Raw genomic sequence first — 14,190 nt, 5'->3', positions numbered from 1 at the left:
GAGTGTAAAAGGTTTGCTGTAACAAGGTGTTGCTAAAACTGGTGCATGGTATTTGACTGCTCTTTAGAATATGAACTCAGATGAAATATGTTACCTTAGACTGCATTTAACTTGTGAGAAAAATGTCCCTTTGCAAATAAAAGAATATGGTTGTGTAAATATTAGATAAGCTGCCAAAAAAAGAGAGCAAAGGGCTGGTATATGAAAGAAATGTCTAGGATAAGAAATAATGTTGTGTTAATTCGCTGTCTCTTTATTGCATAGAACCCTGTCCTGATGAAGGTGTCAACTTAGGAAACCGAAACGCTGCGTCGACAACTTGGTTTTTAATCTATTGCCGTTTTTAAATTGTGTAATGTATATACTATAGAGATGTACATCATTTGTGCATGATGCTGACACTCTTTTTTAATTTTACTACTGTGGCACAGTTATTTGATGTTTGATATTGTACAAATCTTTTGTAATAAACCTGTGAGATATTTTATTTGAAGTGTATTTGTATTTTGTGATAATTGTTATTAGTGGCTTTATTTGTGTAGATCTCTTGAGCTATGGTGGCATGATATAAACAAGGTCTATCCCCTTTCTCTTAAATTAAATAAGAGGGACTACCCTGTTTTTCTGTAAAACTGGTGCTTGACATAATGCTTTCTTTAATTCATCAAAAGCCTGTGTGTGTTCCTGAGTCCAAGGGAGGACAGTCGAAGTCGCTGCCTCCTGTGTTGTCAACTGTATAAGTGGCTTGGCTAGAAATGCGTACTGGGGAATCCATTGCCTGCAGTAAGAGGTGAGGCCAATGAAGGCCCGCACTTCCTTTTGTGTCTTGGGTTGCGGTAAGTGTGCAATTAACTCAATGCGGTCAGGTGTTAGCTGTCTCCCCCACTTGGACAGCAAGTGCCCAAGGTACACCACTTGCTGAACACAGAATTGTAACTTTGAAGGGGACACCTTGTGTCCTTTGTCAGCTAAGAAATGCAAAACCGTCAGTGATACATGTTCACATTCAGGTTCGCTACGAGCGGTGATCAGCAGATCATCGACGTACTGCAGTAGGGCTGTGTTAACTGGCATGTGAATACTGTCAAGTTGTCTTTTTAATGCTTGGCTGTAGATGCTGGGGCTTTCTGTGAATCCTTGAGGTGCGCGTGCAAATTTGAAGCTACGGCCATTTAAACAGAAACCGAAAAGGTATTGGCTTTCTGGATCAATGGGGACACTGAAGAAGGCGTTCTTGAGGTCAATTACAGTAAAGAACGTCGCCTCTGAATCAATAGCAGTCAATAAGGATGAGATGTCGGGGACCACAGGGTACTGTGGCACAATGCATTTATTTAATTCTCGCAGATCAATCACCAACCGATAAACTGGTGGTGCATTCGGGTCAGTACGTTTAAGAATCGGAATGATAGGGGAATTACATAAATTGGAGTCGGTTTCTACAACCACTCCCTGTGCAATGAGCTCTTCAATGATTTCCAGTAAAGCCACTACAGCATCGGGTGGTAACTTGTATTGTCGGATTCGGGGCAGTACAACTCCTGGCTTGAGTGTAACTCGGTATGGTGTAATGTGCATACAACCTACATCAGTTGGGCCTTTCGCCCACAAATGTTCTGGTACATTTTTCAATCTGACATCAAAATCTCGTAATACATAGTGACCTTTAAAGTCACGTAAAAACAGTCTAACTCCTTCCGGAGAACAACATATTACAGCTCCTAGAGCTTTCAGTGTCTTGATACCTAACAAGTTTTCTGGACCTGACTTCGTGAGTAGTAAGTCTGTAGTGCGTGATAATGGACCAACTGCTAGGGGAACAGGTTTCGATACTTCATTAACAATGTCCTGAAAAACCAAGGGAAACATTCTGTGAGCCTGAGAGGGGTGCCCCTGGAACCTCGTCATGACTTATTGTTGTTCGACTTGCCCCTGTGTCAATCAAAAACTTTCTATCTTTTCCTAATACTTGACTATGTACATAAGGACCCTCTTTATCTACAGGAACTTCAATGAGAGGCAAGCCAACCTCCCTCTCTAGGCTGTTTCATGAATAACGCTGATAATCGGGGTAATCAGATTGTGCATACTGGTGCATCTGCTGTGAAACTTGCTGTGTCGCGGCAATGGGCTGTGGATGTGGTACCGCTACTGTCTGTCCTGTCTGTTGTGGAGCAGGCATTGGCTGTGCGTTCTGTGGAATATGTTGCTGAACTTGGTGTTGGACCTGGTCCTGTCTAGGCTGACGTGGTCTCTCTAGTTTTTCCTGTTGCTATATTGTATTTCAGAACCGTACATTCATTCACATAGTGACCTGGCTGTTTACAATAGTTGCATGTCCCTTTAACGGGAGCCGCCGTATTATTTGACTGCCACACCTTTTTTCTGACCGTCAGCTGGAACTGATTGAGCAACTAACATTTTCATTTTCGTATCTTTCATACGTCTCTGTTCGTGATCTTGTTCTTCCCTAATTCTATTCTGGTGGTACTGTAACATTTGTAACATTTGTGACGGTGTATTTGCTTGCCATGTACTTTATACTTTCAAGACACGGTTCTTAACTTGAGGCAGGGAATTCTCGACTAATTTTGATACAAAGAGGTGTGGGTATGACTCGCTACTTGTTTTCAGGCCACTGTTAATAATAAAACATTTCTCGAATCTAGAATAAAAATCACTGGTGTCTTCATCGTGTTTCTGTTTACAGGCTGAGATTGCGTCCCAGTCTTCCTTTTTAGTTGCTAACAGTCTAGGTAAAACCTGAACTAATAAACCTGGAAATGCTTTAGCTTTATCCCCAAGGCCTAAACCTGCGGTACGACCATTTTCTTCAACTTCTAGTGCAGCCCAATCAATCTTTGTGTCTCCCACCTCCCATTCTTTCTCCTTTAGTTTCTCGTAAATTCCAGCAGGCAACAGTACTTTTAACATTTTCATAATATCTGTATACGTGTAATCGCCCATGAGTAACATATCTTTAATCTCTCGGTGAAAACCTGCGGGGTCTTTATCATGACTGGGCACTATTATCTTAATTTCCAATAATTCCATTTTAGTGATGGGTGTATATACAAATACACGTTCTAGTGTGTTATCGTCTTTTCTGACCGGATGTACTTCCCGTAAGGGATTCTGTCTGTCAAAGTAAAACATTTTTCTTTCTGAGGGTGGTGGAGCTGACATAAACTGTGGTTTCAGAAAATCACTATACTTGTGTCTATGTTCTAGAATTTCTTTAATTAAATCAGTACCTAGGCCTCTCCATCTATTAGAGAGTAGTTCTACTAATATATCCGGTAAGGGACCTGGATCAGAATGTTGGCATTTAAACAACGTAATGAGATGCTGAATCATGTATACACCAGCTAATTTTTGTTCATCAGGGGAAAGGTTCAAAAACGTCTGAGCTATTGCATCATCATTATATGTACTGGAATCGTTAGCCCATTGTACTGCGGACCGGGCTAGTTCTTGCTCATCCATAGAATTGAGTACATGGTACCCCATTCGATCTTGAAGTATTTTATCGGTAGCCTGAAACATATGTTCAGGAGAACTTGGATTTGATATAGCAGAGAGAAAAATTATTTTGCTTTCTGGACGTATTGTTTTCTTAAGGTATTTTCCCTTACCTACATATGCTATCATCTCTTTGTCTGACTGTTGCGATGTTTCTGCTACATTCTCTGTTTCCTCCTCCTCTTGCGAGGAAAGTGGATCGTCTAATTCAAAATCTTCGTCAGGTGCTCGCTGGGCATGTATGTCTATTATTTCTTTACGGATCTTTTTAACCATAATATGTATACTGTTCTCCTTATCATGTTTACCCTCCGCCATATTCTGGCTCCATCTAATCAGTCTTTTCATCTCAGTTTGCGGAAAACCTGCCTGATCTTGTTCTCTTATTAAACAATTAACCAAAAATCGCATTATAAAACCTTTAGTCTCAACTTTCTGACGTGACATGGCGTCGGCAACAGACTCCGGTCCTTCTCCTGTTCTGATAAAGAAATACAATTTGTCTAGATGTTCTGGCATTTCGGGTAGTAGCATCAAATAATCTGTAACGCGTCTCAAACGTATGGACGCTAACAACATGGGTCCTGACGTACCAGGCACTGTGTCATATCTGCAGTCTGTAAGTTCTCTTCTAAGGTGTTCGGTCGAAGCGCCTTTCGGTGTTCGAGCCTTTGCTAAATCTCTCATTGTAACTCGGTGTATCTGTGGGGGTGTTCGATAACCTCCTGTAGCACCTCCTGAACCGGAGGCTTGAGCATAACCTGGCTGTACTTGCTGTAGCTGGGTTGGGTCCTGGACCACGCCAGTCCCAAAAGGATTTAATGGATGCAGTTGTTGGATGCCAGGGGGGACAACGGGAACGGGTGCGGGTAACGGAGCTGGAAGGATCTGCTGTTGCGGACCTGGGGGCGGATGATCTTGGGGTAGGAGACCGTCAGCAGGTGCAGGTGGTACGGGTACATGGGCAGGTGCAGTAGTATATGTAGGAGCTACATCGTCTAAATAGGAAGAAATAAAAATGTCTGCTGCGGTCTTGTGACGTAATTTAGTCTGAACCAATGGAGGGGTCAGATCTTTTGGTATTTCCGGAATGGCCTTAGGTAAACCCTCGGCCAAAAGAGGATACATACCATTCACAAGAGTGTTTCGTTGTCGGTCTACTTGCTCTGCTTTAACTCGTATCCCTTCTTCAACTAGTACGTTTTCTCGGGCTTTGTCTGAATCTTCTCTATGTTTTTCTGCTTTTCTGAATTCTTTTTCTGTACGTCTATTCGATTCTTTACGCCACAATTCTATGGCGTCTTTCTGAGATTGTCTGGCCTTCTTTTTCCATAGTGCTTCTTCTACTCTCATGATGCAATCTGCATCCCATGTCCCTGTAACGGGCCATCTATATTTCTCGTCTAGGTTCTTAGTATAATCGGCCCATAAATCTAGATATAAGATGGCATCTAAGCCATGCTTATGGTACATAACATTTCCGGGAGTGTCCCTAGGTGGGACAGGAATCGCTTCCTCTAGTATCCCTTTCCTAGTTCCTATCTGTCTTAATTTAGAAAACAATGGCATCTTGATATTCGGTACTTGATACTTACTTGAACCTGAACACACTTTTGACACAGAAACACGGTAATGTATATCAAACAGTCACTCACACCACGACATTAATCACATAGAAACATTTTGAACACATATTAACTAAGCTTGAATTCTATAACGAAAACAAAAATCGAACTGTTGAAGACACGAATACTTGATATACTGCTAAACAGTACAGATACACTGCTAAAACAGTGCAGACCGGGTCTGTGTACCCAAACCCGTCTTGACCGGATGCATAGTAATGCACCCGTCTAGATGCGTCCCCAGCAACGGTACTCACCGGGAAGCACGGAACGGAAGGCCTCGGAAAACTCGTCTGGACTGGACCGGACTCGACTCGACTCGTGACGTCACTGGCACGTCGGAACTGGTGGGCCTCTAAACACCTCGGATCTTGCTCTCTTGGCTGGGCTCTGGTCGGGATCCTCCGCACTCCTCACCGCCTCGTCTGGGTGTCGATCGCAGTCTCAGTCACCTCCGTTGGCCAGAGGGAGATACAGGAAATCCTGCGGGTACGCGTAATTGTCCGTCTCGGCTGTGGCAGGGGGCTAGGCTTGCAACGCACCGCCGGCGCGTAAGGTGGGGGAGGGGTCCCTATTCGGGCCCCAAATTAATGTGGTAAATAAATATTTACCGTCGGAATTTCTATGCAGTAAAGTTCAATAAATTAACTCAGTCGAAAATAAGAGGCAAAATCCGTGATATCTGAGTTTAAAAAGGGTTTTATTCCATAAAATGGAATGGTTCGAACCAGGGTATCATGTTCCTTTCACCATAAAGGATCAGGAAGGGATAGACAATACTTTATTGACAGAATACAATATTTATAGTAAATGCATATAATGGTGATGGATACAGAAGGCGTAACAGCTGAGAGAAACGAGATAAGAACACATGTGCGTAACAGAAAGGCGTGCACGAGGGCGTACACAGAGGTGTGTGCTAGAAACGTCACATGAAAGTGTCACAAGTGGGTGGTTACACAGTGGAATCTTGCAGTGTCAGCAGAAATCTGTAGCAAGGATGCGCGCGCAGCAGCATGACGTGTGACTGACGTGAGGCTGGAGGGTGCAGGGGACTTGACATTTAGCACTAGAGGAAAGAGACAGAAGTCTGGCATGACTGGTTCCTAAATCATATCTGATATCTTGTGTTTAGGGAACTATATTATCTAGAAGGAAAGGTCTCTTGGGCAAAAGCTACTCTATACTGACTATTAATGCGTGCATATGTGACTACGTGTCTGCGTGTAATGCGAGGGGCCATGGGCCTACCATGGTAACGGGAGCAATGAATTACTTGCATGGAGACAGAGAGGCCGGGCCCTTTGCTCTGCAGCCGGGGAAATGTTTATCTATTCTGCTAGACTGGAATGTGTTTTCGAGGAGCTGAACTCGGCTATACTGATAACTTGAAGGCAAAATACTGTCTTTGGCAGGCAAGCAGGCCGAGCCGGGCACCGCTCGCCGCGCAGGGAGTAGGACAGAGGTCAGGGATGCATCCCACGTTGCAGCTTTCAGGAGGCAGAGAACAGAAAGGGCTCGATGGCAGAAATCAGGGCCTAACTCTGCAGGGCTAGGAAAACGTGAAAGTACACCATGGAAAGACGTTGGCAAGGCATACTTAGGAACTGAATTATCGATCCATTCATGGTGGATCTGAAAGAGGACATGTTAACGTTGGACGCAAATGTATTTGCGTCTTCATAACTGGTAGAGGAGGGAAGTTACATGCACTTTAAGCTCGTACATGGAGTCGGTGGGGTTCACGTTAGGGGACACAATTGACCATAAAAATTCATATTACCTCATCTTCTGCAAGCCAGTGCAGAGTTTTTCTGGTTGGCAGTATTCTGATAGTTTTGTTATCATACACAGTTTGAATAGAAATTTTTGTATTCAATGTAACCTTGCAAATTGGTATGCCTAAAGTCTCAAATAAATATAGTTACACTTATCTTATCTAGTCAAAAAGCAAGAAGTAAAAATTGTTGCTTGGCATTCGGATAAAAGAAGGGGGCAACACTTACCTGAGTGAGCGAAGGAGTAGTATAGACGTTCTAAACACCACGTTGATTCAAGGAGAGCTCTTGATTAAGGAATACACCCAGAGGTTTTACTTTAGTTGCAGAACAGGTGGCCACCCATACTGAAGAGCCATAAAATATTGTTCCAATAAGTCTGATATTTCAAAGGAATAGCAACTCTGTTTTATCTTCATTTAGGTTGGGCAGTTCTGACCAATCCAGTGACTGGGCAATCTATCAAGGGCACTACAGACTCCTGCCCCCATTATAATGTAGTCAGATGACCCTGTGTGCATGGTCCACATCTGAGAAGACTTGACAGCCAAGTAATATAAACAACTTGGTCAGTAGTTGAGCTAGATATCAAATAAGTTCAGGGACTGTAACAAGCTTTGGACACTCCCCATTGTAGTGAGACACCTTTGAACCCAAAGAAGGAAAGCAGTAGGCGTTGGCAGCTGCTTTTTAAGAAAAAGATAAACCAGGGCACAATTAACCCCTAGATTTTCTAATTGCAGCCCAGGGTTCACAGTGTTAAAAGTAGCATCCTGCTTGTCCAACATAGTTCTTATGTCATGAAATACGGTCCGTGCCATTCTCAGTCCCTTTCAGAGGTGAAAACCCATGTTTGAGGCATATGAGCAGTAGATCATATACTTGTGCACAGATCACCTTCTGGTGTTGGGCTCGGATGTTTGCGCTTTCTTTTTGTCTTGGAAGAAGTGTTTGTAGTCACGAGATAGGTGATTCCTCCTTAGGGTGACAGTGCGCATGGGCATTGACTCCATCTACAAATAGTTTTTTTCCGCCATCGGGTTTGGATGTGATTTGCTGCGCTTCGGGTCGGTGTTGTTTTCGAACCCCCTTTGACGTGCAATCCCTCACCACTCGACGGTATCATCTCGATTGTGTTTCCTTTTCGACACGTATCTTAAGAAAATATAAAATCTTCGACCTCTATCTACGACGCGGGCCGTTGGGCCTATCTGTTGCGACTACGGCAGCAGTCAATGGAAAGTACTCCTTTCAAAAAATGCCCCGGGTGTGGTTCTAAGTTTCCACACACAGACCTACATGAGGTTTGTTACCTCTGCCTCTCCCCCGAGCACGAAGACCAGAACTGCGAGGCCTGTGCATCTTTCAAGTCGAAGAAAACCATCCGAGACAGTCCGGCTCAATGTCACGAAATGTCTCGCAGAAACAGCTCGATTTCAAACCTCTTCGGAGCAGATCCCAATCTACAGCCGGAGCATCAAGCTGATGAAGGAGACATCTCAGTCTCCGAAGCCAACAAACTGACATCGAAGATGACAGTCACCCCGGCTCAGCGGTCCATGAGTTCCGAGACCCCTCTCCAAACCAAACCTAAGTCTCCGGTAAAACCTTCGCCCTCGGGCTCAGGTCGACACTGGCAACACATTTCAGACGCCCCGCCCTCGGGCCCTTCTATGAAATCAAAAGAAAAGCCTTCTGACTCTGGATCGAGCCAACCTCATTCCGGTGCCGAAAAATCACCTTTGAAGCCCAAAACTAAAGAGGTACCACCCCCTTCTTCATCCGCACTGAAAACAGTCTTGACGCCAAAGGCCTCAGCGTCAAAACAAACAAAGGACAAGCATTCAGAGCCAAAAAAATCTTCGGAGCCGAAAAAGGTCTCGGAGCCACAAACTCCTATAACAAAAGCTAAGGAGTCCAAGACCCCAGAGAAAGCTTCAGAGACACGGTCTAAAGAACATTCTGACAATAAGTCTTCGGCACCGAAAAAGAACATTGTACCCACACAACAGCTTGTACCAGATTTTTCGGATCCAAATCAAAAAACTCTCTTTATTGACCCAGAAACTGGCAAAGTTGTCTCCACGCATCCTAAAAAGAGAAAATTGGACACTTTCAGAAGACTGAAATACCCATGAAGCGGAAGGACATAGGCATCAATACTTCTCCACCTCTCTCCTTCTCCAGCTGATCTAAATCTGCTATTTTCTCAAGCACACTAGAGATCCAGATAGGGATGATGACGCACATACCATCCCATACAATACAGATCCTTGGGATGATTACAACACAGATCCCAACCCACACAATGACCTGGACCTCTATCTCTCTAGGCCATCACCACCATATGACCATATCGGGTTTGCTCAGCTAAATAATAGAGCTGCTCAATACCATGGAGTACAATTACACTCTGATTCCCTTAGAGGAAGACTTTTTATTGGAAACATTTGCACCCTCACAAAAGTCCACGCACACCCTGACAATATTAAAAGGCATGCTAAAACATGCACAGGAAGTTTTTAAGAACACAGTCGTGAGCCAGCATTCTTAACACCAGGGTGGACAAAAGATATAAGGCAGCTCCCAATGACCCAGTGTACATTAACACCTTGGCTGCTAGGGAGATTTTTCTCCTGTGCAGCATTCAATGAGTTCCCATTATACATGACGAGCTCAGCTCATCATAAGCACAGCTCAACCGTGCCTCATGACGAGCTGAGCTCGTCATGAGCAGGGAAGGGGTTAAAGGTTACGTCCCTTTAGATTCTCTTGTGGTGTCTAATGCACGCAAGACAGGCAAATTCACAAAACACAGGCGACACCCCTTCTCCTGATAAGTTTTCCAGATGAGTCTATGAGTTTGGATTCCTTATCTCATCACAGGCTGGAAATCATTGGTGGATTGCCAATGCCCACACTTTGTTGGCCACATATAATGATGATATATTACTATGATGAGCTTGAAAAGCTTGTGCAGCATCTTCCTGACCAATATAAAGACAAAGCTAATCACCTTATAGAGGAGGGAAAATTAATAACAAATACATCTATAGAATGTGCGCTTGATGCGGCTAATACGGCGTCTTGTGCTGTTAATACCTGCGTTTTGCGACGCAGACTTGCTTGGCTCCGAATCTCTGGATTCAAGCAGGAGGTGCAGTCCACTGTTCTTAATGAGCCTTTTGACTAAGAGCATCTTCTTGGGCCCACAGTCGATACATCTTTAGAGTAAACGAAAAAAGATGCGGACACTGCCAAGTCCAGGGGGCCTTGCAATTACCTTTCCCTAGAGGTTCATTTTGTCGCTCCTTTTACAGGGCTTGCTCCAAACCTATTGGCTCAGAGCATCCTTCTACCTATAAAAGCCCCAATCAAACTAATTCCTCCAGAGGATACTTTTGTGGAGGGTACAGAGGCAACAACGGTAAGGGAAGAGGCTGCAGTAACAATACCCGCAACTCCCCTACCTCCAAGCAGTGACTTCCCTTCACTTCCCACCGATCATCCCACTCCTGTCGGGGGACGCCTCTGACAGTTCCTACCTGTCTAGAATTCTATCACAACAGACAAGTGGGTAAGACAAATCCAGTATGGTTATAAGCTGGAATTCGCCTCCACTCCCCTAAATATCCCTCCTGGTGAAACACGCAAAACCTTTCCAAAGGGCGGCCGTTCCTCGACCAGGTTCCACAGATAGTGCTAACAGACGCATTGCTCTCCGGCTGGGGAGCTTATCTTCAGAATCATACCATTCAGGGCACGTGGACCCCTCAGCAAAAACAATTCCACGTATATTACCTGGAATTGTTGGCAATTTTTCTAGCTTTAAAATCCTTTCAACTCTTTCTGGTAGGCAAAGCTATTCAGGTCCGTACGGACAACATGACAGCAATGTACTTCATACAAAAACAGGGGAGGACGCACTCTCCGCAGCTTTCATACTTCGCTCAAAGCATATGGAGTTGGGCTATTCCGCAAAACATATATCTCCTTGCGGAACACCTACCAGGAGTATACAATTAAATTGCAGATCTGCTCAGTCGTCAGACAGTGGATCCACGATTGGTAACTTCATCCTAAAGTTCTTCCATTTTTTCACATGTGGGGCCACACAAAAATAGATCTGTTCGCCACACACAAAATCACAAAATGCCCAAGCTTCGCGTTCAGGTATCCATACCCATTGTCCAAAGGCAATGCGCTATGGATGAACTGGTAAGGCAAATTTGCTTGCGCTTTTCTGCCTCTCCCGCTCATTCCGTTAGTAGTTTGGAAACTTGAACATCATTCCCTCACAATGATCCTGGTTGCTCCAACATGGGCCAGACAACCATGGTTTACAACCCTCTTGGAACTATCAGTAGTCCCGCATCAAAAGCTACGCCTCTCACCCAAACGTCTTACTAAGAACCATGGAGAGATCAGGCATGGAGAGATCAGGCATCCAGATCTCAGTCAATTTTACCTTGCAATCTAGCACCTGAAGTCTTAAAGTTTGGCTACCAAAATCTCCCACCAGATTGCATGAATATTATTAAAGAAGCTAGACATCCTACCACCAGAGCATGCTATGCAGCAAACTGGAAACTATTTGTGATTTACTACACAAATAACAAAATTAATCCTCTAGATGCTTCTATTCAGAACATTATCTGTTATCTCTTGCATCTACAACAAAGTAACTTTGCATATACATCCATAAGACTACATCTCGCTGCAATAGCAGCTTATCTCCAAAACAGACAACACTGGTCTTTGTTTCGGGTGCCCGCTATCAAAGCATTTATGGAGGGACTTAAGATAATAATTCCACCCAGAGTTCCACCTTCTCCGGTGTGGAATCTAAATGTTGTCCTTACCAGACTCATGGGTACCCCATTTGAACCTCTACACAAATGCGAATTACAGTTCCTTACTTCGAAAGTAGCCTTCCTAGTCGCCATCACATCTCTTAGAAGAGTTAGTGAACTCCAGGCATTAACCATACACAATTTTTTTTGCAAATACATCATAACAAAGTGGTTCTTAGAACTAACCCAAAATTTCTACCTAAAGTAGTTTCTGCCTTTCACCTTAACCAGTCTGTTGGACTCACATTATTGTTTGCCTCTACCAGACTCCGTGACAGAACGGGCTCTTCACACGCTAGACGTTAAAAGAGCAATACTCTACTATATTGAAAGAACACAATCTTTTAGAAAGACTAAACAACTCGTTGTGGCTTTCTCCCCACCTCATAAAGGTAATCCCATTTCAAAAGCAGGGATAGCAAGGTGGCGCTGAGGCTCCCAAGAAGAACTGCCTCTAGAGTCCTTCGAAATCCCTCCATTGGCTTCCGGTAAAGGAGAGGATCACTTTTAAAGCACTATGCGTCTGTCATCGTATCATCAATGGCAAGGCACCTAACCCCCTACAATCCCTCATCACTCCCTATAGTCCAGGACGCCGGCTGAGATCCTATGGTACCGGGCTACTAATAGTCCCCAAAATTCATAAAGCCCGAATGGGAGGTAGATCCTTCAGGCTACTGGCGGCCAAGAGCTGGAACATGCTCCCGATGGAGATGCGTCTCGAATCTTCTGAAACAAAGTTCTGCAGAGCTCTTAAAACACATCTTTTTTGCTCAGTTCTGATGTAATCTCCCTGTTTTGTCTCTTCACTCTCTCTCTCAGCGCGGGGACACGCCGGTGCGCGTAATGCCAGGCGCTTTATAAAACTCCAAAACAAAATAAAGGTGGATTGTTAAATGGATCCAAATATGCTATCTTAAAGCCAAACACACATTAACCATTCCCCCTCGAGCTCATTCCACACACAAACTAGGGGCTTTTATGGCATTCTTAGGGAACATTTCCTTAGATGACTACTGCAAAGCAGCTACTTGGTCTACCCAACACACTTTCACAAAACACTATTGTGTAGATGTGCAAGCAAAACAACAAGCTAGTATGGGCCAGGCTGTATTAAGAACACTATTTCAAACCACTGCAACAGATACAGGTAGCCACCGCTGAAGAGAAAACTGCTGTATAGTCTATGCACAAGTATATGATCTACAGCTCATATGCCTTGAAAGGAAAATGCTACTTACCAGTATGCATCTGTTCTTGGCATTTAGAGCTGTAAATTTGTATACGCCCACCCACCTCCCCGGATACCTTTATCTGTTGCAGTACTATCTTACTTAGATACATCACACATGGACATCTCTTTTCTATTTCTTACTAACTCAATTATCACCCTTTATGGCGAAAAACCGTCTAAAGATGGAGTCGATGCCCATGCGCACTGTCACCCTAAGGAGGAGTCGCCTATCTCGTGACTACAAAGACTTCTTCCAAGACAAAAACAAAGTGCAAACACCTTAGCCCAACACCAGATGGCGATTTATGCACACGTATAGGAATCTACAGCTCTATATACCAAGAGGAGATGCATACTGGGGAGTAGCATTTTCCTTGCCAGTCATTGAGCAGATTACTCTCTTCAAATAGCTGAGTACATACCACTTTCTTTAAGATTTTACTTGGAGCTGGAAGAGTCTTATGGGCTTGTAGTTTTTTTTTCTTCCGCTGCATCGAATTGGCAGGCACAGCACTGTAGTAGATGGAAATGTTGAAGTTCAGCACATTTGTCAGAGAAAGGGCTATGCTGGGCCTTAACTTATCACATGGATTAAACCCAGATCTTTTGACTGGGTCTGAGTGTTTGATTGATTCAGATGCTCTGTCCATCACCACCCCCCTTTTGTACCGTTAATTTATCGCATAGACCTGATGGGAAGGAACTTGAGCTTTGCGAATGCCACTACTGAGAAAGTTAGTCTAAATTGTCTTCAGTGTTCTTTTGCTGTATCTTAGTTGTAGCCTGTAAACATGAGGTCTATTTCTTAAGATGAGGCTTTCAGTCTTAGCTCCACTTGATGTGTTAATAGCGTTTTAGTTCAAAGTGTATGTAAAGCACGCCTACTGTGTTGCCACTGTGGACCCTGCTGATTTCTGAGCAGTTCCCCATTCCAAAAGCCCCCTTCTCCTCTTTCCCAGTCTAAGGCAAGAGTCGGCTTCACCATCCTAAACTGTCAGTTTAAAGTCTCCACTGAATGCATCTGAAGTGTGTGTGCAAGTACTGCAGAGAGAAGTGAGATAGAAGATTACGTCATGCATTTAGAAGCAAGATGGTTTGTGTGGGAATTATGTAAGAAACAACCGGTTTCGTTAAAAAAAAAATTAAATATAAATTGTTGCATTAGTGTTATACGAGAT

At 43.8% G+C, this 14,190-nt stretch overlaps 1 protein-coding gene across 1 annotated transcript in view; it reads left to right on the top strand.

Moving 5' to 3' along the window:
• RPS6KB1 (ribosomal protein S6 kinase B1) overlaps positions 1-14,190 on the top strand; it is a 350,261-nt gene that overhangs the window by 72,975 nt on the left and 263,096 nt on the right. The gene's annotated exons all lie outside the window — the stretch shown is intronic.

Source organism: Lissotriton vulgaris, chromosome 2_1, assembly GCF_964263255.1.
Source record: "Lissotriton vulgaris chromosome 2_1, aLisVul1.2, whole genome shotgun sequence".
NCBI lineage: Eukaryota > Metazoa > Chordata > Amphibia > Caudata > Salamandridae > Lissotriton > Lissotriton vulgaris.
Note: the sequence above shows the minus strand (reverse complement) of the source record. Positions and strands in the feature narration are given on the sequence as shown.